Genomic DNA, 24,104 nt, shown 5'->3' with positions numbered 1-24,104 from the left:
ATGTTCAAGAAGTTAAAAATCGCATCGAGCATCAAGAAATGAATCCGACCATATCTTGTAAAGCATTGGAAGAAATTACCACCCCTCAAACTCTCAAGATAGAAGGACATATCAATAAGAAAAAGTTGAAGCAGTAAAATATTTTTAAGTAATAAAATAATACAATTTTTTAAAATACTTTAAAGAATTACACAAAAATTTTATTCCCAGATTCACAATTACCTTCACTACAAAGTAGGACATATCAATAAGAAAAAGGTTGAAGCAGTAAAATATTTTAAGTAATAAAATAATACAATTTTTTAAAATACTTCAAAGTATTACACAAAAGTTTTATTGCCAGATTCACAATTACCTTCAATACAAATTTTGGATATAGCGAACTCATCTACAATTTTGATTCAACTGTAAACATCACATAAAATTTGATTGCGAGCAATGTATTGAAAACCTCTCATAATTTTTATTACAAGCAAATTTTAGGATTTCGCCCCGAACATTGGGTTATAGATTGTTTACTTACCCAAACAAAGATTGCCGTGAATGACTATGAGAAATGCGTAGATAATAAGCAGGACTAAGAACAGCCACCGCCCTCCCTCGGCTGCTTCCGCAACCAACTACGAAAACACTCTCAATATTCTCACAAAAACCCGGGAAATTATTTTTTCGTGTCTATCCTCGGCACCTCTATCCTCCGTCGTTAAGATAAAGGTGATTGATTGGCGTCCTTTGGAAATCAAGCCACGACGGTCTTTTAATTAAAACGCACCTCGGCGTACGGTAGTTCTTCCCCTTCAGTTTTCCGATTCAAACGCACGGCGGCACACGGTAGCTCTTCCTATTCAGTTTCCCGGACGCTCCAACGCATAAGATATGATATTTTCAGCAGGCCAGTTCATGTTCCATGGCTACATGTCCGTAGATATGCTTTGCACATTCTTCCCGTATTTAATCTCATCCGTCCAAATGTCAGCGCTTCCACCCTAGGTTGAAATAGGGGAAGCATCAAATATAAGCTACAGTCTACCAGCCACAACGACTGAATACGTCAACAATCAATCGAGTTTCAACCTACCTCACCGATTCTCCATCTTAGCTTACGTGAATTAATCGTCTAATCGGCAGATAGTTGTTCAGTTCCAAACTCATTATCTCTTGAAGCTCATGGTTGGTCATTTCTTACCAGATAATCATTTGCATTAATAACGACCCACCCATCATCGTCATTTTAATTAGAAACTCATTGCTGGTCATCGGTTACCAGATAATCATTTGGATTAATGAGAAGCTGATGGTTGGCCATCGCTTACCAGATAATCTAACTCCAGTTCTTCTAATCTTCTCTCTGATATCAATGAACAGGCCATTGGAATTAATATGTTCGCATCCAAAGCCTCCTCTGGGAACCCTCGCAGAAATGTTAGGAGATCGTGAAAATGCAATTTTAACATATGATTCTGAAAGAACTTGAGCAGGGCCAAGCCCAATCCAAAAACGGTCTTCATACCCTCGAAGAGAAAAACGTCCCAAATACGAACAGCTAATCGAAATGGCAAGTCTGCGGAGAAAGCAGTCATGAACCAACTGCTTGAATACATCACTGGCGTGATCATCTATCGCTCGAAATGCCTAGCCAGTTTGGGCAGCTGCTCCTTCACAAGCATTTCGAACTGAAAGAAATATTGGTGAAGTAGAGGCAGGTCTTTTAAATATAAACCTCGAATTTGCATACATTTGAACAGTGCAACCATAACCCAAAAGGCTTCCTCCTCATTCATGTGAAGCAGAAGCATTCCCGCTATGAAGCTCATCCCCTGCGTATATCCAACTTCTTTGTCGTAAACCGAATACGCCTTCAAAACATTGTGGAGAGACCTCTGCCCGGGCCCGTCTGTCGTTCGAAATAATTGGTGTGATGTCAAAGTGCGATGAATGTCTTTAACGATATGTTTCTTGAGTCTGACTCATTGCGGAGGAGTTGTGAGTAAATTCCTGGGTTTACCAGCAAAAGATCGCGGCCGCCTGAAATCAATTGCCAAACGTCACCCCTCATGGATTTGGTAATGCCATACCTGATGCGCCTTTTAATTTCATGGGCGTTATTTTGCAAGCAGAGCTTCCAATCCAGAGCAGTCATGGTTGAGCACCGTTTGCTACGTCGTTTTTGCTTCCTTTCATTACCGGCATTGTCGGCTGACGTCGTTGTAGAGTAATGTGCAATAAGATTAACATTATCATCCTCAAATGTGTCACTGGCCTGTTTTTCGTCCATTCCATTCATTTTTTTTAAGACAATTTTACGGAACGGGAGGAAGTTTGGTCCACTAATCGATCTGTGTGGATGCTATATCGAACAGAGACGAAACTGCTATACCGTTTACTAGAAAGGTTAGCGGATGATTAAATAAACGTATAAACCAATATTTCATACAAATAGATTGACGCCGACGCCAATTGTGTTGTTTTTTAAGCTTATAATTTGGTTAAGGGTGTACATCTGGTTGGTTTAAAATGTGTTTTAATACATGAATTACAAATTTTGAATCAAACTGACTTATTAAAATACGTGTTTAAGATAAAAACTACTTGATAATTAAATACACTTTAAATTATCGGGTGACCTAGCCAGAAAGTCAAAGTTGGCTTTGTAAAATGAACCTCCCCAAATGATGACTTGACTGTAGGGTCAGGTTATTAGATGGCTCTCAAAATTAATCTTGATTGCAAGTTTTCTCAAATTTATACTATATTGAATGAGTGAGCGATAGATGTTATGTTTCTTAAAATTTAGATTAGGTGTATATTCATTATATTTTATCTATATCACACACTAATATTTTAATATGGTTGAATTTTATCCGCCTGACTTAATACCAACATGGTTAGATTTGTGTACTCACAAAATTTCTAACCAACCAACTTCACACAATGAATAATTTAACAAAGTATCTTGACACCAATTATTCTACATCTAATAAGTGAATAATAAATATCACAGAGTGAAAAAGAATATTATTGTAAATGCAAAACCTCATAAAGTAAAAAGCATGACCTATGTGGGTTCAAAATTGAATTGTTAGATCCAGTGGCTTTTCCAAATTGATAGCTTGTATTAGGCAACCTAACTAAACTATACCTAGTCATAGTTTGATAAAAAAAATCTAATCTAGTTGATGTATTAATCAAACTATTCTCTGTGAATGGTTGGGTCTAAAGAAATTTTATAACCAAAATATTTGTTGACTGATTTCTTAGAAGGGTGGAGGAATATGGTTTTCGAAAACTATAAAATGCTTGTTTACGTATTTGCCTTTTTCATAACTTGTCTCTAGCAGTAGCTCCATCTAAAGAAATTCTGTAACCTAACTATTTGCTGAGCGAGAAGGCAGGAGGAATATCGTTTTCGAAAAATAAGTTAATTTTAAAAATAAAATATAATGACAAAAAACAAAATTTATACATTTATAATTTTGAATATAAAAATTTATGAATATTATTATAATAATATAAGTAATAATATTAAAAAAAAATAGAAGCAACGGTGCTTTTCAAATCTGTTTTTAAAATAAAAATAAGACATGTTAATAAATAAATTTCATATTTTGCTTCTAATAGATTTGGAAATGAAACAGAAGCTCCACATAAATAATGAAAATGTTTGATAGTAAAATACTATTAAAAAAAATATATGTTTCAAAAACATTTTGTAAAAATATAAATATATATTAAATTGTTACTAAATTGCATAAACATCATCATACAAGAAGCTATAAGAAGTGAAAAAATTCAGATTGTATATACAATTTCCCTATGCCACCAATAAAATCAACAATGTTCATTGAACCGACCAGTGCACCGAAAAAAAATACTCACACACAAATCAATATCACTTTTGGTATTTTTGGAGCAAACAAACTACAATGATTCAATAACCCACAACCACTTCTTGGTAGAAATAGGACTAACAGAAATTCAGTACATAAAACTACTACAATGTACAATGAAGCAATCAACAATTTTCCAGAAACAAAAATCTTCTCACATTTTGAATAACATTTTTGCAAAGGATATGCCTGCTATATGGAATGCAAATACAGATGCACAATTTGTGCTAAATTCATATGTTGCACCATCATATTGTAGTTCATATATGACCAAAATTGGCATGTCTATGACAAATGCATTTAGAAGAATACGCAAAGAGCATGAGAAAAATGAAATTGATGTTATGCAAATGATTTGTAAACTCGGAAATACATTACTTAATCTCCAACAAATGTCAGCTCAACAATCTGTGCACATAGCACTTTCATTTCCATTGAGTTGTAGTTCAAGAGAATGTATATTCATAAACACATCTCCAGTTGATGAACACACATTTATGCTTAAGCCACCTATTCTCTTAAAACAGGAACTTGATGGTTCAGAGGATGTGATGTGCCACTCCATTATTGACTACTACATCGGATGCCTAAGTTCCATTAGCAAAATCTTCCTTGCAAAATTTGTATCAAATTACAAGAAAGATGGCACACACATATCAAAAAGGAAAAAACCAAATGTTATACGATTTGTCAAATATAAAAAATACAATGATGTTGAAAACTTTTATATAGAGAAATTATTGTTGTATGTACCGTTTGAGAAATGTGAAAACAAACTAAAACAAGACTTGCCCACATGGCAAGTTGCATATACATTACATGAAAAAAAATTCAAACCATTGAAGCTAAATTTACATATAACATCAATCAAACATGGGGTGATTTAGAGACTACTACAGGTGAGCAAATTAGTTCTATGAATACTTATCAAATAAATATGTGAAACCAAGAAAACAGTTCCCATTGTGAGCAATATGATTTGCAATAAGACTTGCAATTTCCAAAACAATCTAAGATGAAAAAAAAAAAATCAATCTTGGATTTCAAATAACTGCTCATCGATTTTTAATGGAGAACAATGAGTATTACAAACTCAAAATAATGTTGAATAGAGAGCAAAAAGCAATTGTAAAAGATGTTGGAATAAAAAAAAAAGAAGAAACCTCAATGAACCAACTTACCTATTCATTACACATGGAGCAGGCGTAGGCAAAACACTCACAGCAAAAGAATTTTCCAAATGCTTATATGAATTTATGATTCACAAAACACAATTGATCCTATGAATCCAAGGCATCTAATATTAGCATTTACAGGAAAATATGTGTATAATGTAGGTGAAACAACAATCCACTATGCATTACTAATGCCTTTTAACAAGTCTCAATTGTTTCCACTTAGCAAAGAAGTATTAGACAACATATCAAAGCTATATCAAGAATTTCAACTAGCTTTCATAGATGAGGCCTCTATGATCGGTAGTTAGTTATTATATTCTATTGACAATAGGCTTAGAAACATAAAACATGTTCTAACCAAAAGGGTCTCAAAACATTGACATTATATTTTGTGGTGATTTCTACCAAGCGCAACCTATTCAAGACTCTCTAATTTTTTAACAACCAAGAATCAAAAATCAACCAATAACACATGATTTCTAGAAGGATAATGTCAAGTGCTTCTAATTGGATATGAATATGTGACAAATAGATGAGAGATTCATATTAGTTTAAAATAGAATGTCAACAGATTCTCAAACATGTGATGATATAACATATATTACTACAACTTGCATGTGCCCTATACCAAATGATCCAACATTTCCCTATTTAATGATTTGAGGCTTCTGCGATCTATGTTCTATGTAGCGTTATCTTCGAGAGTCATCGCATTCATGTTTATTGGAATCAACGTTTTGAGCCAACCTCTGTGGTTCATCTTCAGGAATTTATCCCTATTTATTTTACAAAAACAACGATGTTGCAATGCATAACAAGAAAATGTTAACGCTCATGCGTGGCAATGAAATTTTAATTAATCCAATTGATGAAGATGAAGAGAATAACGACAATTTTCTAGGACATCAACATACAGCTAATTTTCCTTCACAACTTGTGATAAAGTTGAACATGTTAGCTGAAATGTATGCTTGCAATTATGATGCGCCAGATGGGCTAGTAAATGGTGCAGATGGAATAGTTAAATCATATGCCCATATAAATAAGGTCAATTTTCTATGGATTAAGTTCCATGACCCTAATATTGGTCATCGACAATCTAGAAAATTGGCTTATTTGTATACTTTAGACATAGCACATGATTGGACACCAATATTGTGAATATCAAAAGCAATGCTTATCACACCAAAGATGGCTCATTTGAAGATACAGAAACAATTCCCAATTCAACTTGCATGTGCACGCATGATACATAGATCACAGGGCTTAACCTTGGATAGGCTTGCATTTGACCCTATTGGAATACAAGTTCATGGACAAGTATACATAAAACTATCACGTGTGAGAAACATAGAGTCATTGTATTTGCTAAATATGACTATTCATCAATACAATCATTGCGATCCATATTTATTCTTTCATGGAACACTCGTAATGTTCATGCACATCTTAGTGACATATGCAATGATTATGACACAATGCAATCTGATATCTTATGCATACAAGAAACATATATGTCACTTTGTATGCAAAATGAGTACTTCAAAAATTTCAACTACATCTCACGTTGCATTAAGCATGGACTAATGATACTGATAAAAAAACATATCACTATCCTTGAACACATCCATTTTTAAGAGCAACTTGTAGAAGCATTGTTGGCAAAAATAATAGTTCACAGATCACAAATTTCAATTCTCAATATATATGCATCACCACATGAAAATTTGAACAATATTTTGGATGTCATTGCAAAAGCATTATGCCACTTAGATCTAAACGATATCATAATTATATTGGGAGACTTCAATATTGATATGGTACATTTCAATCACAAAACAAAAGAGCTAGAAAGCTACATGAACAACTAAAATCTTCATTTTCTTATCAACAAAACTAATAACATGCATAAATAATTTATTGACCATGTCTCGACAAATCTAACTAATAAAAAATATAAAATTTTCATATTAGATACACATTGGTTTGATCATGACACAATATCTCTTGTCCTTCAACTATGATATACACATGAAACACTTTACAAGATAACAAATTTTGATACCTTTGAAATATGTCATTGCTTTTGCCATTTTTATTTTACTAAAGCATATTAGTATATTCTATCTGTAATAAACCAAATAATAACACCATATATATTATGCATCCTATTGTACATTTACATATATGACTTCATATATTCTTGAGTGCAGATTGTTCCAATGAAACCCTTTTCAATTAAACAAAACAAGTATCCTATTGTAAATTTACACATATGACTTCATATATTCTTAAATGCAGATTGTACCAATAAAACCTTTTAATGTATATAAATGAGAAAATGTTGGAGAAATGAAGAAAGCATTCATAGTAAGTCCTCCCAGATAATGCATCAAAAATATATGTATAGGTTAGGTATCATAAACTTTTTATTCATTGCTTATGAAAAATACACGCGATAATATCCAGATCATATTGAAATATGCAATTACTTTTTTAGTGCAAGTGAAATAGAAACAACGAAAGGTGATTCAACAATTCTACGAAATGATATATTAAAAAGGTATGCACATGAAATATGACATTGTAATCAATTTATACTTCTTCATTTTATAGGAAAACATAACATTGTAGAAACGTTTATAGAAGTATCTAATTAAGCAATTTTTACAAGCAAAAATAGGTACTCCCCATTAATGTATCGATTGAAGACTTGATCCAAAACCATAATAATCAACACAATTCCTTCTCCAAACACAAGAGGGGACTCCTAAAGAAATCAGTCAAGCTTTATGTTCTCTATGATGCTGAAGTTGCCCTCATCATTTTATTTGAAATCACTAAGATTTATGAGTTTGCAAGAAACAAGTAGGTTTCCTTCTTCCATCCCTTGAAACCTCACAAAGTATTTGTTAATATTTCCTCTTCTTCTGAATTTATCCAAAGTATTTGTGAATATTTCCTCTTTTTATAAATTTATCCAAACAATTTGACAATCACAAAACTTTCTAAAAAATGAGCATGTCTAGACGTCCATTTTTAACCAAAATATACAAAGAAAGTAGTGTATCGAGCCTCGAAATAGTAATGGAAGAAATTAAAGAATTATTTGTATTTTGTTCAAAAGTGAAGAAATTACTCTAGGAACAAGGGTTACAAGAGATCTGGTAACTTGACGCTTTTCCAACGACTTAAAGGTCAGGGTAACATTGATTAGTTGAGGCAACCTACTCGAGGCAGCCTACTGACCCTTAAAATAGGTTATGAAATGTCTAAGAACGACATTCTCGCCTCTCTTAGATTTGCAGGGTTTCTTAAGTTGGTTCTTTTAAGAGAAACCATGAATGATGCTCATTTTTTTATAGACAGGTTGCACTCTTTTTCATCTCACTACCTTCTCTTCGAAAAATATTGCATGATGATTCGCGTTTTATTTTCCTGTGGTCCTAGCACCAACAATTTTTTATTTGATTCCATGTTTCACTAAGAAAATAATTAATAATTGATACTATACTTGTATAACACACAATAATTCAATATATAAATTTTATAAGGAATACATTTCAGATACTTGAACTTAGCAACTATATATAGTCATGATGTAAGGAAAACTGGTGTGGTTGGTAGGGTTGTATTGGACTGTTAAAAGCAACTAGCTTATAACATTCTTTTATTGTCCAGAAAAGAAAAAACTCAAAAGAAAAATAGGGTACTTACTATTGGACTTTGTTTCATTACATTCAGAACAACTGATTGTTATTTTTCCTTTGCTTCTTCATATTTTCTCTGTGCTATGCTTCATGATGTCCCAGATTGGCATAGTGGAAACATGCACATAGACATCTGGGCAACAACTGGGCAACAATGGAGGCATACAGAAGCAATTAAGAAAACATGGTGTGGTTGAAAACACAGTCGTGGAGAGTGGGTGCATGCAAGCCCACTTGGCAGTTCCTTTTATATTTTATTTTAAATTATTTCATTTAAAATGATTTATTAATTATTATATTTATTTATTTTTTATTTTTTTATTTTCATATATTAAAAAAAATGAACACCAATAAATTTACTCTTGCATGTAGGTTGCGATATTTTATTTTAATTTATTTCATTTAAAATGATTTATTAATTATCATATTTATTTATTTATTAATTTTATTGATTTTTTTTTCTTCTTTACATATATTAAAAAAAATGTACGCAAACAACTTTACTCTTGCATGCAGGTCGCAACCAGCTCTTGTGAATTCTTTTGATCAAGTTAGAGATAAATATATTGATCCATATAAAAGCATATCTTCACATTGGAGCTGGAGTAGATCCATATATAAGCATACTTTCGCATTGCAGCAGGAGTAGATCCAAATGCAGAAGTGCAACCTTATTATACCTAAAGGCCAACAACTCCATATCGAGACCCATTTTCTTTCTTTCTAACCTTCTTGGCGAGTGAGACCCTGATACTTATGATTGTGATGTGGAGTGTACAACTGGATCTGATTCAATGGAATAAATTTCTACTACTTGTGGTGCTTATGGGAATAAATAGATGGTGTAAGTTGATTGAGTTGAGAAGTATCTAAGCCATTAGAATATGAGTCTAAATTCCACATAGATGTATCATTTTCTCTATACTTTCCATCTTTCTTATTGACATCACTTCCAACAGATTTTTGATTATGCACAAGAAGACTCATTAGTTTTTCTGGTCCTCATAGTTAGTTATAATCTTTTCTTGTGTTTCTATCTATTTCATTATTATGGACTCGTTTTCAAAAATTTGGATAGATTAGTATCCTCAATGTTGTCACAGTGGGCATTAAGGACAACAACAATTACATGCATTTGACGTAAAAAACTATCTTTAGAAAAATAATTCTCTATAGAAATTTGAACCTCATTCATTGAGGGAAGTGCCTATGTTTTGACGAAGGAGTTTTAGAGCATGCTTCAGAATATGGTTCTGCATAGTCTTCTCCAAAATACCTAGCTTCTTTGGAACTTTTAACCTCTGATTTATTCCTCAATTCTAATGGAGATATTTTCTGACATATACAGACATAGTGTTCTAAGAGTGTTATACTACTATTATTTGCATTATGAATATTTGTGCCATTGTTGCTTTGGGGGTCAGAGCAAGTGAACCCTTATGTGAGTCAAAGGATGAATTCTTCAATAAACTTTGAAATCCTTCATGAGTCTCACATTTCATCAAAACCAAATGCTCAACAACATGCTCCAGAATTTATTCAAGATTAAGCATCTCCTGCTGACTTCATTGCAGTTTTATAATAATTTTTAGAATGGGATAGGTAAATTCCATTAATCTGTTTGGAAACTTTTCTAAATTGCTACACATGGCTAATGAAAGATCTCTGATAAAGTAGAGGTTGCGGAACCAACTGGTAGTTCTTTTAAGCTTGAGCAACCTAACATATCCATGGATGAGGCCAATGACTACATCAGTCCAATACTTTATTTAATAGTTCTTAGTTTGCTACATCCTTTCAAATCTAATTTAATAAGTGACATTAAGTTTCCCAGGCAGTGATAAAGATATATTAGCCTTTCGCCATAGGCTAAATCCAATAATTTTAATCCTCCAAAATCTAGTAATTTCCTTAAACTTGAGCAATAATTCGTTGTAACTTCTCTCCAATTTTGGAATTTAATGTGTTTACAAAATATATATTACAGATTAGGAAGTTGTTTTCTTGTAAGCAAGCAATTTGCGTATTACTTATTCATAATTTCTAATAGATAATATGCATTACTTCATTATATAATTATTGTAATTTTTCTCTTGCAGTTACAATTGTTCAACACATATGAACAATATTTTATCTCAATGGAACAACAATTGTAAAAAGGAAAGTTCTCCCTAATTCTTTTCAAGAATATAATAAAAAGGACAAATTCAAAAGAAAAAATATTTAGAACAACAAAGTCAACATTCATAACTGAACTTAACACAAATGCAATAAATGCATTAGTTGCAGTAAATGCTTCTTCTGTATCTTCTAGCGCCAAATCTTGTAATTGATCTTGAAGTAAGTTTTACTCTGCTTGTGTTCTCTTATCTTCGGTATCAGAGCCCCGTTCAGGTTCAAAGTCTATAAACTACAGACAGACTCTAAAGCCAGCCAAGAAGCCTTCGAAAGCATTTGTTATACAGTTGCTAATTAGATAAAAGCTGCTTAGGCAATCTCTGGTCTAGTTTATACTATAGTCATGGCGAACTACTTAAGATCATTCTCTAATATAGATAGAAGAACTGTTTCTAAAGTCGATTCTCGTTCATTAGAAAGTGAACATATTGAACACAAGAAAGTTGAAGATCCTAAAAATTGGAACCCCCCCGCCTTAAGTTCAAAAGAAATTTATCTGGTTCCATCTCTGTTCAGTTTATCAAGAAAAAATTGGGTGAAGGAAGTTGAATTGAAAATTAAGATTTTTGGTTCATCTGTACAGATAGTTGGTTTGAGTTTATTTTCCAATGATGAAATAAAAAAAATTCAAAAAATATGATCAAGAGAAAAATGTTTCTTATTTGCATTTTGGAGGGATAAGTATAGGACTATCCCCACATTTTGGCCATGGTCTTAATACTCCATGTATATCTAAAGTTTTTGACACCCGACACCAGAACTATGACCATGCTCATATCGGAACCATATTAGGAAACCTATCTTCAGGTTATCAATATGGTACTATTTACCCAGACTATTCTATCAGTCTATCCGACTTCCATTTAAAAGACTGCTGGAAATTCTTAGTTGGTGTCGAAGGCTTAGAAATTGTTGAAGATAGTGAATATCTTTCTGTGTTAGTCCAAACATCTTTTCAACTCACAAACACTGTACATCCAAAGTTAAAGCAACCAGTGCTAAAGGATTGTGTAGTTGTAGGAGTCAGTAATGCTCAGGTAGAAGGCGTCCCTTATGACAAAGAAGCCCTTCCCAATGATTGGTACATTCAGTATAAATATTTCGCATCAACAGACACTCCAAGAAGCAAAACAAGAAGAATGTCTGTAAGTGATGGTCATGTTCGAATATTACCTGATAGGTCATCAATATCGAGACCAATCTTTATGCTGCAAAAGCATGTTTTACCAGTCATACCAGAGTCAGAGCAACCATCGACTAGCGGTCACAAATCTTTTTCACGAAATGTATATAGCCATCCGTCCAACGAAACCACTGTATCTATTCCGTCAGACCAGTTGTATATCCCTGAAGAAAAGCCATTTCTTGCTATTAATAAGATGTTTATAACATATGTATCTAGTTTCTCCCCTATAGAATAATTTCAATATGCAAACCATAGGTATGTCAAAGGTAGAAAATGGCCACCAAAAACCAAGTTTTGTACTTCTTCTTCTCAATCAAAATAGCCACCCACTAGAGCTGATTGTGCACCACTTCTAGAGCGTAATTCCCAAAATCCTAATGATCTTGATTAGATCTATCAAATAGGAAACTACTTGACTACATGGTGTGCACATGCCGAAGATGTCCTTGATGACATGGGTCGGCAATCAGATTTGATAAATGCTAATCTTAGGCTCCTTATGAAGAACAACAGTCTGAGAATGCTGCCAAGGAAAAAAGAGAAAGAAGAAAGCAGAAGAAAAAAGAAAAAGAAATTCCAAAATTCACCATAGACATGTGTACTCCAAATTATTGGGATAAAGAGGAAGAGGAAGAAGATACAAAAGAAGCATTTACTGCAACTAGTGCAGAAGAGTCAACTTCCAAACTTTCTAGGAGGTTGACCAGTATTAAAAAGGAGGCATATAAAGTTGATAAACAATTTTCTTCAAAGAAAGAGATTATGACTCTCGATCAGGCAACCTCTAAATTTCTTCTTTTATATTACCTTCCATAAACAATCAAAATAAAGCTCATGTCTTGAAGGACGTCCCAAAATACCTGCGGATTGAAGAAGATTTATATGATGCAAATTCAAGCGGGTATATTCTTGATTTAGATATTCTTCCAATCCCGAAGAATCAATCAGGATATGGATTGGTGCTCTGTATCAAATAGAGGTCACCACAAAGTTAGATAATCCTTATATCATGGTCCTTGCAGAAAAAAGAATGGCCAACATTGTATATGATTGGTGGATAGGACCCTCAAATGAAGAAACAAGAGCAGTGACGGAAGCAGGACTAGACACTCTAGAACTCTTATTGAAAACTCAATTTGTTCCCGAGCCAATAGATGAGAAAAAAAACTCCTTACAGATTTAAGCCATATGGAATTAAATGATTTAAAATATCTTGATCAATTTAGTAAAGATTTCATGGAAAAAGTCTTTAAGGCAAATCTTTCCAATGACATTACTCAAAAAATTGCATTTCTGTCCAAGCTTCCCGGTAATTTAGGAGATCTTATCATGAAATATCTTGATGTCCAGAAAAAACAGATCGATCAAATCTATTGGGTTGATCTTCTTTTTAGGTGTACTGAAAAGGTTAAATATTTGTGCTCGCAAAAGAAAGCACATGATATTAGACCAAGTTCAGAGGTCTGCAAAACAATGCTACCCTGGACACCCTTCAAAAGGAAGAAGAAAACAAAAAATTATCGAAAATTCAAACCCAAAAGAGTCTCTAACCCCAGGAAGCCTTTCCAAAAATTTAAATTTCTGAAAAAGAGAAAGAATCCCAGAAACAACAACTGTTGTTTCATTTATAAGCAAGAAGGCCACTTTGCATGCAAATGTCCTAATAATTCCTCTTTGAAATTAAAATCTTGTGTTGAGATCGAGGAATTTCAAGATGATTGGTCTTTAGTTGCTTCAGAAGATGAATTTTCTGATGTATATATTTTAACAGAAGCTTCAGACCATGAAGATATTAGTCATCTCACTGTACAAAAGATGAATATTTGTAATTGTTGTTCAGATAGTGATGTTTCTGAAGAATTTCACTATATTGATCAGACAGATGCAAGTGAAACAGAAGAAACAGAAGAAATGAAAGAAACTACAGATGCTTTCGAAGATGAGTTTGATGTTACATCAATTTTTGAAGATTGCAGCAAACAGGTAAGTAGCCAATCCCAAAACTACCTGAACTCAATTCTTTTTGTCCTTATAAAAGGAATACTGCTACCTCTACCAGTTTCACAATCCCAGAATGTAATAGAGCAGAAGAGAATTCTCTCTTAATTTTTTTTTATCAAAATCAATTGTCTCATTTATATTCCAGTCCAAGTTCAAGTCCGCAATGAATGGATAAATGTAGATGCATTCATCGACACTGGAGGTTCTAATAATTTGGCCCAACCCTCTTTGTTTAAATCCCTTTGGAAGCCACTCCAAAACATTCTTAGTGTCTAACACAGTTGGAGGATCTGTTCAGTTAACACATTATGTGGATAACATTCCTTTGAAAGTTGGGGGGAGTATTGTTAAAATTTCTGTTATTCAGCATTTTGATCCATCTGCAAGTTTAATGCTTGGCCTGCCTTTTATCAACTCTATGCTCCTAGTTACTATTAGCGAAGATAAGCCAATAATCAATTTAAAAAAGAAGGCTATTGCTATGCCTAGATTATTGATATCAAATTTTGAGGCAAGAGATGACAATAGCCAAAATAAAGTTGGCGCACACAAACCTCCTAAGGACTCCAATAATTGGCAAGAAGTTTTACAATTATATGAGAAAACAATGGAGTTAGAGAACAAACAAAAGGCTTGCATTGACCCAAAATGGTCCGCTGAGTAGATTGCTATGCATAATAGATTGTTGGAAAGCTATTCAAATAATTCTCAGCTGTTCTGGACAGTAGAAAGTCCAAAACAAGAAATAGTGACCCTACACAACAATGGATTCAAAGGGATATAATTCCATGCACCCCTGCAAATGAACAAAAATTCAAGAGACAAATAAGTGAACTGCTCAGTATGAATCTTATTGAACCAAGTATGCCTCATTACTCTTGTTTAGCGTTTCTCGTCAGAAACCATTCAGAAATAGTCAGAGGTAAGCCCAGAATGGTAATTAATTATAAACCTCTGAATGCCATAACTCAGGGTTTTCATTACCCTTTACCAAGACCAGAAACCATCATGCAGAAAATTCAAAATAGCAAAGTATTCAGTAAGTTTGATGTGAAATATTGATACTACCAAATACATATCCAAGAAGAGGATAGGCACAAAACTACCTTCACATGTCTTGTAGGTTTTTATCAATGGAAGGTAGTTCCATTTGGCCTCAAAAATGCCCCTACATTCTTCCAAAGAAGAATGGATTTTATTTTTGGGAAATATTTATTGTAACGTATATCAATGATATTCTTGTATATAGTCCAGATTTTGAAACACATTTCAAGCATTTAGAGACTTTTCTGACTGAAGTTCAAAATCATGGCATAGTCCTTTCTGAGAAGAAAATGGTTTTATTTCAAGACAGTATAGATTTTTTGGGGATCAATTTCGTTAGTGGGAAGATTCAAATGCAGCCCCACATTCTCACTAAATTGTCTCAGTTTCTAGATGAATTAAAAGACACTAAAACAATTTAGAGATTTTTAGGTGTCTTGAATTATGTGCACATATATATTCCTAGACTGAGAGAAAACAACCCCGATCAGAAAACATCTCCGAGAAGGATGGTCAGTAGAAGCCATTGTAGCAGTTAAAGGGCTCAAATCAGAATGTCAGCAACTTCCAAAGCTACAGCCACCAAGTGATGACCTTCCGATTTTACAAACAGATGCTTCTGATAGTTTTTGGGCATCAGTTCTTTTTGAGAAAAGGGAGAATAAAGAAGGAAAGGAAGAAGAAACATTGTGTGCATATGCATCAGATGAATTCTCTCCTAGTCAAAAGAATTATTTTGTTGCGGAAAAAGAAACTTTAGCAATATTCAATGGGATACAGAAATTTGGACTATATCTGGCACCATTTTAGGCCCCTATACTACTAGTGTAACCCCTTATTGTTATTAGTACAACCCTCCTTATTATCTTGTTGCACCCATGTAGTCCCCATATTGTTACTATTATGCCCCATAGAAGCCCACTATTGTTATTATTGTGCCCTTACATTATTATTGTTATGTTGGTTCTTATTATATTATGACCCCTTAGACTCCTATATATAGAAAGGAGGTCTTCTCATTTGTATCATCAAAGAATCATTCATTTGTGTAATGTAAAGGAGGTTGCCCCCTCGAAGAGGCTAAATTCTAAGGCGTTGATCACTATCTTCTATCTTTTTGTGAGCTGGTTTCATAACATTTGGTATCAGAGCTTTGTATTCTAGGGTTTTTCTGCTCCAAATAGGTCATGATGGCATTTTCACTATTTCTTTTTTCTGTGACATTTCAGAAGCGAAAAAAAATCCATTTGAGATGAAATCGCACTGAACCTCGGGTCCAAATTTCAGAGCTTTTCGCGCTATCTTTGTGGAGATATGATCTGAGGAAGTTTGTATTTTTGCAAACTCCTGAATTACATTCCAAACAGGTGACCTAGGGAAAATATTCATATCTTTTGTTTTGAGCATCAGATTGAAATTTCGTAAAAAGTTTCAGAAAGAGGACAGACTGTAGTTTCCTGAATAAATTTTTCAGAACCTAAGGTCGAAACAGTGACACGTGGCACTTCCTACAAGTTCGCTCTTCTGAAAAGATCTATAATGAGGTCGGCGTGGGAGATTTGGCATAACTCTTCCTTGGAGAATCCAATTTGGATCAGACTGGTGGCATTGGAAAGAGGAAACAGAGGGATACCATAGATCACAATTTCAGAACTGGAAGAATCAAAATTACAGAGTTATAGTCGTTTCAAGATTGAGCTCTTAAAATCAAGAAGAGGCGATATGAGGAAGTTTGATGGCAATGATCCGGTAAATTGGATACTTCATATGGAGTAATATTTTGATCCACATGATGTACCACTATTAGAAAAGGTAGGTATTGCATCTTCATATTTAGAACCGGATCAATTTTTATGGTATAAAGGGCTTTGTTCACGTAAACAACTTGTTACGTGGTCAATTTTCACGGAGGAAATGATAGAACATTATGACGATACAAAGAGCAACACCTTATTTGGAGCAAAATACACAACTAAGCATGCTGTAAGGCTTAAAGCAAATCAGTATAAGCAAATTAGTGCAATAATGTTTAGCATAGGATTCTATGGCTCGAGAATCAAGATTTGTTTTGCGTAAGATTCTTGTTAGGATATTCTGACACATAGGAAATAGTTAAGTACAACTTGGTCTAGTGTAGAGTTAGGTAAAGTGTGTTTCTTTACCGTTGTACATTTTGTAACTTACAATCCGACGGTCACGATATGTAGTGATCCGACTGTTCATTCTCTCCTCAGTATTACCGACACTTGATCCGTGGCTTGACACCCGATTGGTCCATGAATTCTATTTAAAGCGCATGGAGGGTCATTTGTAGGGTAATTTGTGCATGAGGGAAGCTTATGTAAATTTTCATTCTTTGATTGATAAATTGCCTGAAGTGGCCACATTGGCTCAGGCCGTGGACTGTTTCCCTCTTTGAGGGTTTTAACCACGTCAAAAATACTGGTGTATTGATCTATGATCTGGTTGTGAGCGGTGTCCTTTTGGTGTTCTTTCTGAGGAACTTACCCTGTAAATTCCTACATGGTATCAGAGCTATTTGACGGTCGCGTCCGTTGGTGATCCAAATTTGAAGCCGGTAGAATTGCATCCGACTGACGTTTCCTAGATCTGCTATTTCTGACTGCTTTCGGGCCGAGAGGACTGCTCTGTTGTGTTCGGAGCATCTGTTCCAGTGAGGAACCCCTTTCGTTTCACGCGAAAAGGTTTCCGGTAGCCCTAGCTGCGTCATTTTTAAGATCTGGAGGTATATAGTGTTTATTTGCATTTTACTGTTATTTTCTCTCTGCTTATTTCGGTTTCGGTTTATTTAGCTTTTTTTAACCGGATCTATACCTTTCATTTATGCGTATGCTCTTTGCCCTGCGACTCTGTGCGATCTGGGTAAATCAGAAATAGAAAGGAAGGATTTTTCTCATGCGTATGCTCTTTTCCCTGCACCTTAGCGTGATCTCGGAAAATTAGAAACATTGAGAAAAATATTTAGTTTTTCGGCTAAAGCTAACTTTGAGCCGCAAGGTTCAATTTTTGAAAATATTTAGTTTTTTGGGTAAAGCTAACTTCGAGCCATAAGGTTCGTTTTCTTTGCATGTCCGTGTTGGATTTTGAGTTTTTTGTTTTGTAGGGAAAAGGAGTTTTCTCAAAGCAAGCACGCAACCCAAGGCCCCCCCCCCTCTCTCTCTCTCTCTCTCTCTAGTTTTTTGTATAGATCAATTGGTTCAAAGCTATTTTAAGAGAGTAGAGGTCTTGGGTTCAAGTCTCCATTTTGTGGGGGCGGACTTTTTCATTTCCGCACATTCCCGCACTTCGTCGGCAACTTCAACAACGTTTTTTCAAAAAGCCATAACTTCTTCATCCGGAAGCCTTTTTCAGAGCCGTTTTTTTTAAACCAGCCTAATTTTTCGAGATCTATCCATTGGAACACTTACTTTTAGCATCTTTAGCATCAGTTTTTGTTGAAATGGAAAGTCAATACCAAGTTACCCTTGACAGCACCAACTACTTCCAATGGTTGTCCTACATGGAGGATTTACTTAGAAGTAAAGGTCTCTACCGAATAGCCACAGGCAAAGAAAAGAAATCGAAAGATGAAGACAAGGCTGCTAAATGGGAAAATAAACAAGATCAAGCACGTGGTTGGATAGGGATGTCTATTTCTCCAGATCTTAGATTCCATATTGCAGAACTTGAAACTCCTCATGAAGCAATGGAACAAATCAATAAAGTGTTTGGGATTAAAATTGAAATTAGAGCCCATCAACTTGAAAATGAGTTGCTTACATTGGACCCTAATAATTTTTCTTGCATTGAAGATTTCTTGTCTAAGTTCAAGACCCTTAGATATCTTTTGGAAGGTGTTAAGGTTAAGAAAGAAGATAGTAACCTTATTTATTCCATCCTTACTAAGTTGGGACCAGCCTACTCTATATTTGTTTCCACCTTTCATTCTATAAGAGAAGCCTTCATTTCTCAAGGAAAAGACTACAATCCCCCTTCCTTTGACTCTTTTTGTGATTCTTTAATAAGAGAACAAGAAAAACTATTACACCTTGGTCTTATTAATCTTGGAAACTCTTCCAAGAAAGCGTTAGCCGCCTAGCAGCAACCAAATTCAAAGAATCCTAAAAAGTCATATCCTAAAAAGAATGTCCTAAACCAAACAAGGGTCCTAAGCAATTTCAGCCCCAAAATGAAAAATCATTTCAACAAAACGATAAGACAAATAAAAACAAAGGGAAGAAGACTGTTAGACATTGCAATTTTTGTAATCGAGATGGCCACTTAGAATCAAAATGCTTTAAAAAGATGGAAGCCTTGGAAGCAGCATGAAGAAGAATAACATCCATTTGGGGCAATCTTCAACTTCAACTTCATCTTCAGGAATGGCACTTTCTGCATGTGGTTGTCAAGCATCTCGGTCTGGCTATGCATTAAATGTATCTTCTTCTTCTCATTCTCATGAGTGGCTCATTGATTCTAGAGCTTCTTATCACATGGCCAAAAACAAAGCCATGTTTTCTTCTTTAAATGATTGTAACACCAAAAATATATATGTTGGTGATGATAGATCTCTTAATGTTGTAGGGACTGGAACTGTTCATCTAGACAATGGTCAGTTTAATGATGTATTATGTGTTCCAACCTTATTCGGCAACCTTCTATCTGTATATCAGATAACTTATTCAGGTGAAGGTAAAATCGTTGAATTTTCACCTCATGATGTTGTAATCAAGGACTTAAAAGATCCTAAATAGATTTTGGCTACTCGCATTGCTGATGATTCTACAAGGTTGTATAAGTTTCACAACTTTGGGTCATCAAATCTTCCCTCAGTATTTGTTGCTCATAACGATGAAGCGAGCAAACTTTGGCATGAGCGATTTGGTCACTTAAACTATCGCTCCCTTCAGCATCTATGTAAAGAAAATATGGTGACAGGTCTTCCTATGGTATCTTGCAGAGATGGTGTTTGTTCCGGATGTGTACTCGGAAAACATCATCGGGGCAGTTTTGAAAAACGTGCCTCTTGGCACACCTCAGCCCCTTTATAGCTTATGCATAGTGATTTATGCGGTCCACTTCCAGTTGTGTCATTCTTTGGTTGCAAGTATTTCTTAACTTTCATTGATGATTTCTCCAGACGCACTTGGGTATACTTCTTAAAACTCAAGAGTGAAGTATTTAACATTTTTTTGGCCTCCAAGGCCTTTGTTGAAAGACAATCTGGACATCAAATTCTTAAGTTAAGATCTGATAATGGCGGAGAATATGTTAAAAACACATTCATTAACTATTGCACTGAGAATGGAATTCAAATGCAACATACTATTCCATATACTCCACAACAAAATGGTGTAGCTGAAAGGAAGAATCGCACCTTAAAGGAAATGGCTAATTGTATGCTACAATCTAAAGGACTTGGTCTTAGTTTTTGGGCAGAAGCAATTAACTGTGCAAATTACATAATAAATCGCACTTCTACTAAGGCTTTAAAGAATATCACTCCAGAAGAAGCATGGAGCTCAATCAAACCAGATGTAAGTCACTTTCGTGTTTTTGGAAGTGAAGCGTGGGCCCATATTCCAGATGAAAAGCATAAAGCTTTAGAACCTAAGAGTGAAAAATGTACTTTTGTTGGATATTCTGAAGATGTCAAAGGCTATAGACTTATTCCATTTAAGTCCAAAAATGTTATCATTAGAAGAGATGTAAAATTTGATGAAAATATATCGGCCTGCGAGCCTAGTCCGGCGGATGTGCCACCTCTCCCTATCTCTTCTACCTTTGAAAACATTTCTTCTTCAGATGATGAAAGTCAGGATGACAATCCTCCCCCACCATCTCAGGATCCTCCTTCAGCTCCTGAGCTTCCAAAATGGGTTCGTGCTACTCGAGATGCAGCAGGTGATCTTGCCGGTGATCCTACAGATCAGCGACGCACACGTTCTCAGTTCGAGAGAGCCTCTTCTTTACTGGCTCAAGCTCCAGTAAATTATGATCCTGACACCTTTGCAGAAGCTTCAGGCCATCTAGATTGGGAAGCAACTATGAATGAAGAATATCATTCATTATTGGCAAATGATACATGGGATCTTGTTCCTTTACCAAAGGGACGAAAACTTGTTAGATGCAAATGGGTTTACAGAACCAAGTATGGACCAGATGGGAAAGTTGATAAACATAAAGCTCGTCTTGTTGCTAAGGGCTTTTCACAGGTTGAAGGTATTGACTACACTGAAACCTTCTCCCCTGTTGCCAAAATGAACTCTATCCGCCTTTTTCTTTCCCTTGCTGCCTCTTTCAAATGGGAAGTCCATCAGATGGATGTTAAATCTGCCTTCTTGCATGGGGACTTGCATGAAGAAATCTATATGGAACAACCCATTGGCTTCATACAAACAGACTCCAGCCTTGTTTGTCGACTTAAGAAATCCCTTTATGGTCTCAAGCAAGCTCCTCGGGCTTGGTATGCCAAAATGGATAGCTTTCTTTTAGAATCTGGCTTTTCTAGGTGTCATTCTGACAATACTGTCTACACCAAGAAAATGGGCAACTCTCTTATCATCCTTGTTCTTTATGTTGATGATCTTATCCTTACTGGTAGTGATCCCAACCTTATAAACCATGTGAAGTCTAGCCTCAAAAGGAAATTTGAAATGACAGACTTAGGACACCTACACTATTTTCTCGGTCTTCAAGTCTTACAATCGAAGGAGGGTATTTCCCTTTCCCAGTCCAAGTATGCTTGTGATATTCTACGTCATTTTCACATGGAAGAATGTAAGCCAGCCCCTTCTCCCTTTCAGTCTGGAGTCAAACTCTCAGTCACTTGTACTTCTCCTGAAGTTGATGCTACCTTAAACCGTCAACTTGTAGGAAAACTTTTGTATCTAACCCATACTCGTCCTGACCTTTCCTTTGTTGTTGGCCTTGTTGCTCGGTTCATGCAAAACCCCCGTGAAAGTCATTGGAAAGCAGCTAAAAGAATACTTCGTTATGTTCGAGGTACAGTTCAGTTTGGGATTCATTACAGTGCCAAAGCATCTCCTCTATTGGTTGGTTTCACTGATTCCGATTGGGCTGGTGACCCTGATGATCGGAAGTCTACTGCTGGTTATGTGTTCACTCTTGGTTCAGGACCTATTACATGGGCTTGCAAGAAACAGGGTGCCATTTCTCTTTCATCAGCAGAAGCAGAGTATCGTGGTGCCGTAGAAGCTAGTAAGGAAGCCTTGTGGCTTCGTCAGATCCTATTAGAGTTTGGCTTTGAGCAGCAGCATCCGACTACACTTTGGTGTGATAATCAAAGTGCCATTCAGCTATGCAAAGATCCAGTCCAACATCAGCGCAACAAACACATTGAACTGCACATGCACTTCATCAGAAAACTCATTCACGACCATGTTCTTGAAGTGCAATATTGTTCAACAGATGATCAAGTTGCAGACATCTTCACAAAGGCTCTCACAGAGGCGAAGTTCACTAAACTTCGATTTATGGTTGGAGTTCAGGAAGTTGTCACTAAGGGGGGATAGGCTCTAGTGCGTCCTTCCTTCTCCTATTGTGTCATATTTGTAAATCCTTCAATCCTATCCCAAGTTGTTCTTAAGGGGGGATGTTAGGATATTCCGACACATAGGAAATAGTTAAGTACAACTTGATCTAGTGTAGAGTTAGGTATAGAGTTAGGTAAAGTGTGTTTCTTTACCGTTGTACATTTTGTAACTTACAATCCGACGGTCACGATATGTAGTGATCCGACGGTTCATTCTCTCCTCGATATTACCGACACTTGATCCGTGGCTTGACACCCGATTGGTCCATGAATTCTATTTAAAGCGCATGGAGGGTCATTTGTAGGGTAATCCGTGCATGAGAGAAGCTTATGTAAATTTTCATTCTTTGATTAATAAATTGCCTGAAGTGGCCACGTTGGCTCAGGCCGTGGACTGTTTCTCTCTTTGAGGGTTTTAACCACGTCAAAAACACTGGTGTATTGATCTATGATCTAGTTGTGAGCGGTGTCCTTTTGGTGTTCTTTCTGAGGAACTTACCCTGTAAATTCCTACAATTCTTTGGTTTGAAGAATTCGGATTTGTTTAGGGCAAGATTCTCTGGGTCCAAAATTGGGAATTTTTTAATAATGAGCTGTTAAGCTCAAAGATGTTAATGCACAAAAGATGGCAAATCACTGCAGTCGCTTTTAACATCAGTTTTTAGGTCAAAAGAGTGGAATTATTTAATAAAGATCAATAAGCTTAATTATAGGTTACAGTCAGCTAGATTTTCTTAATCGGCTAGTTCAAGAGCGTTGTCCCTTATGAATTTAAAATAATCGGAAAAAATAGCAGAGAGTTCAGAACTTTGTGACAGTTTAGTGCTTTTGTTTTCTGGGTTTACTTTCAGTTCACTCGTAAATTTCGATGATCTCCATTTGTATAGACTAATCATATTTAATATTATTGTAGGTTAAGTACACCAAGTATTCATGCGAAATTCTTAATCTACTGGTAATAAAATAATACAACTTTTTAAAATACTTTAAAGTATTACACAAAAGTTTTATTGCGAGATTCACAATTACCTTCCATACAAATTTTGGATATAGCGAACTCACCTCTGACAATTTTGATTCAACTGTAAACATCGCATAAAATTTTATTGCGAGCAATTTATTGAAAACCTCTAATAATTTTTATTAGAAACAAATTTTAGGATTTCGCCCCGAATATTGGGTTATAGATTGTTTACTTACCCAAACAAAGATTACCCAAACAAAGATTGCGGTGAATGACTATGAGAAATGCGTAGATAATAAGCAGGACTAAGAACAGCCACCGCCCTCCCTCGGCTGCTTCCAGAACTCCTCTCCGCATCAACCAGAACCAACTACGAAAACTCTCTCAATATTCTCACAAAA

At 35.2% G+C, this 24,104-nt stretch overlaps 1 pseudogene; it reads right to left on the bottom strand.

Annotated features, from left to right (window-relative positions):
* Window positions 1-1,280: 1,280 nt before the first annotated feature.
* LOC149196551 (uncharacterized) lies at window positions 1,281-2,284 on the bottom strand (annotated as a pseudogene).
* Between the last annotated feature and the right edge of the window lie 21,820 nt (window positions 2,285-24,104).

The sequence above is a fragment of the Pinus tabuliformis genome, chromosome 2_2 (assembly GCF_031772625.1).
Source record: "Pinus tabuliformis cultivar Carrire ecotype Pingquan chromosome 2_2, CPIR1, whole genome shotgun sequence".
In the NCBI taxonomy this organism is placed as follows: domain Eukaryota; kingdom Viridiplantae; phylum Streptophyta; class Pinopsida; order Pinales; family Pinaceae; genus Pinus; species Pinus tabuliformis.
Note: the sequence above shows the minus strand (reverse complement) of the source record. Positions and strands in the feature narration are given on the sequence as shown.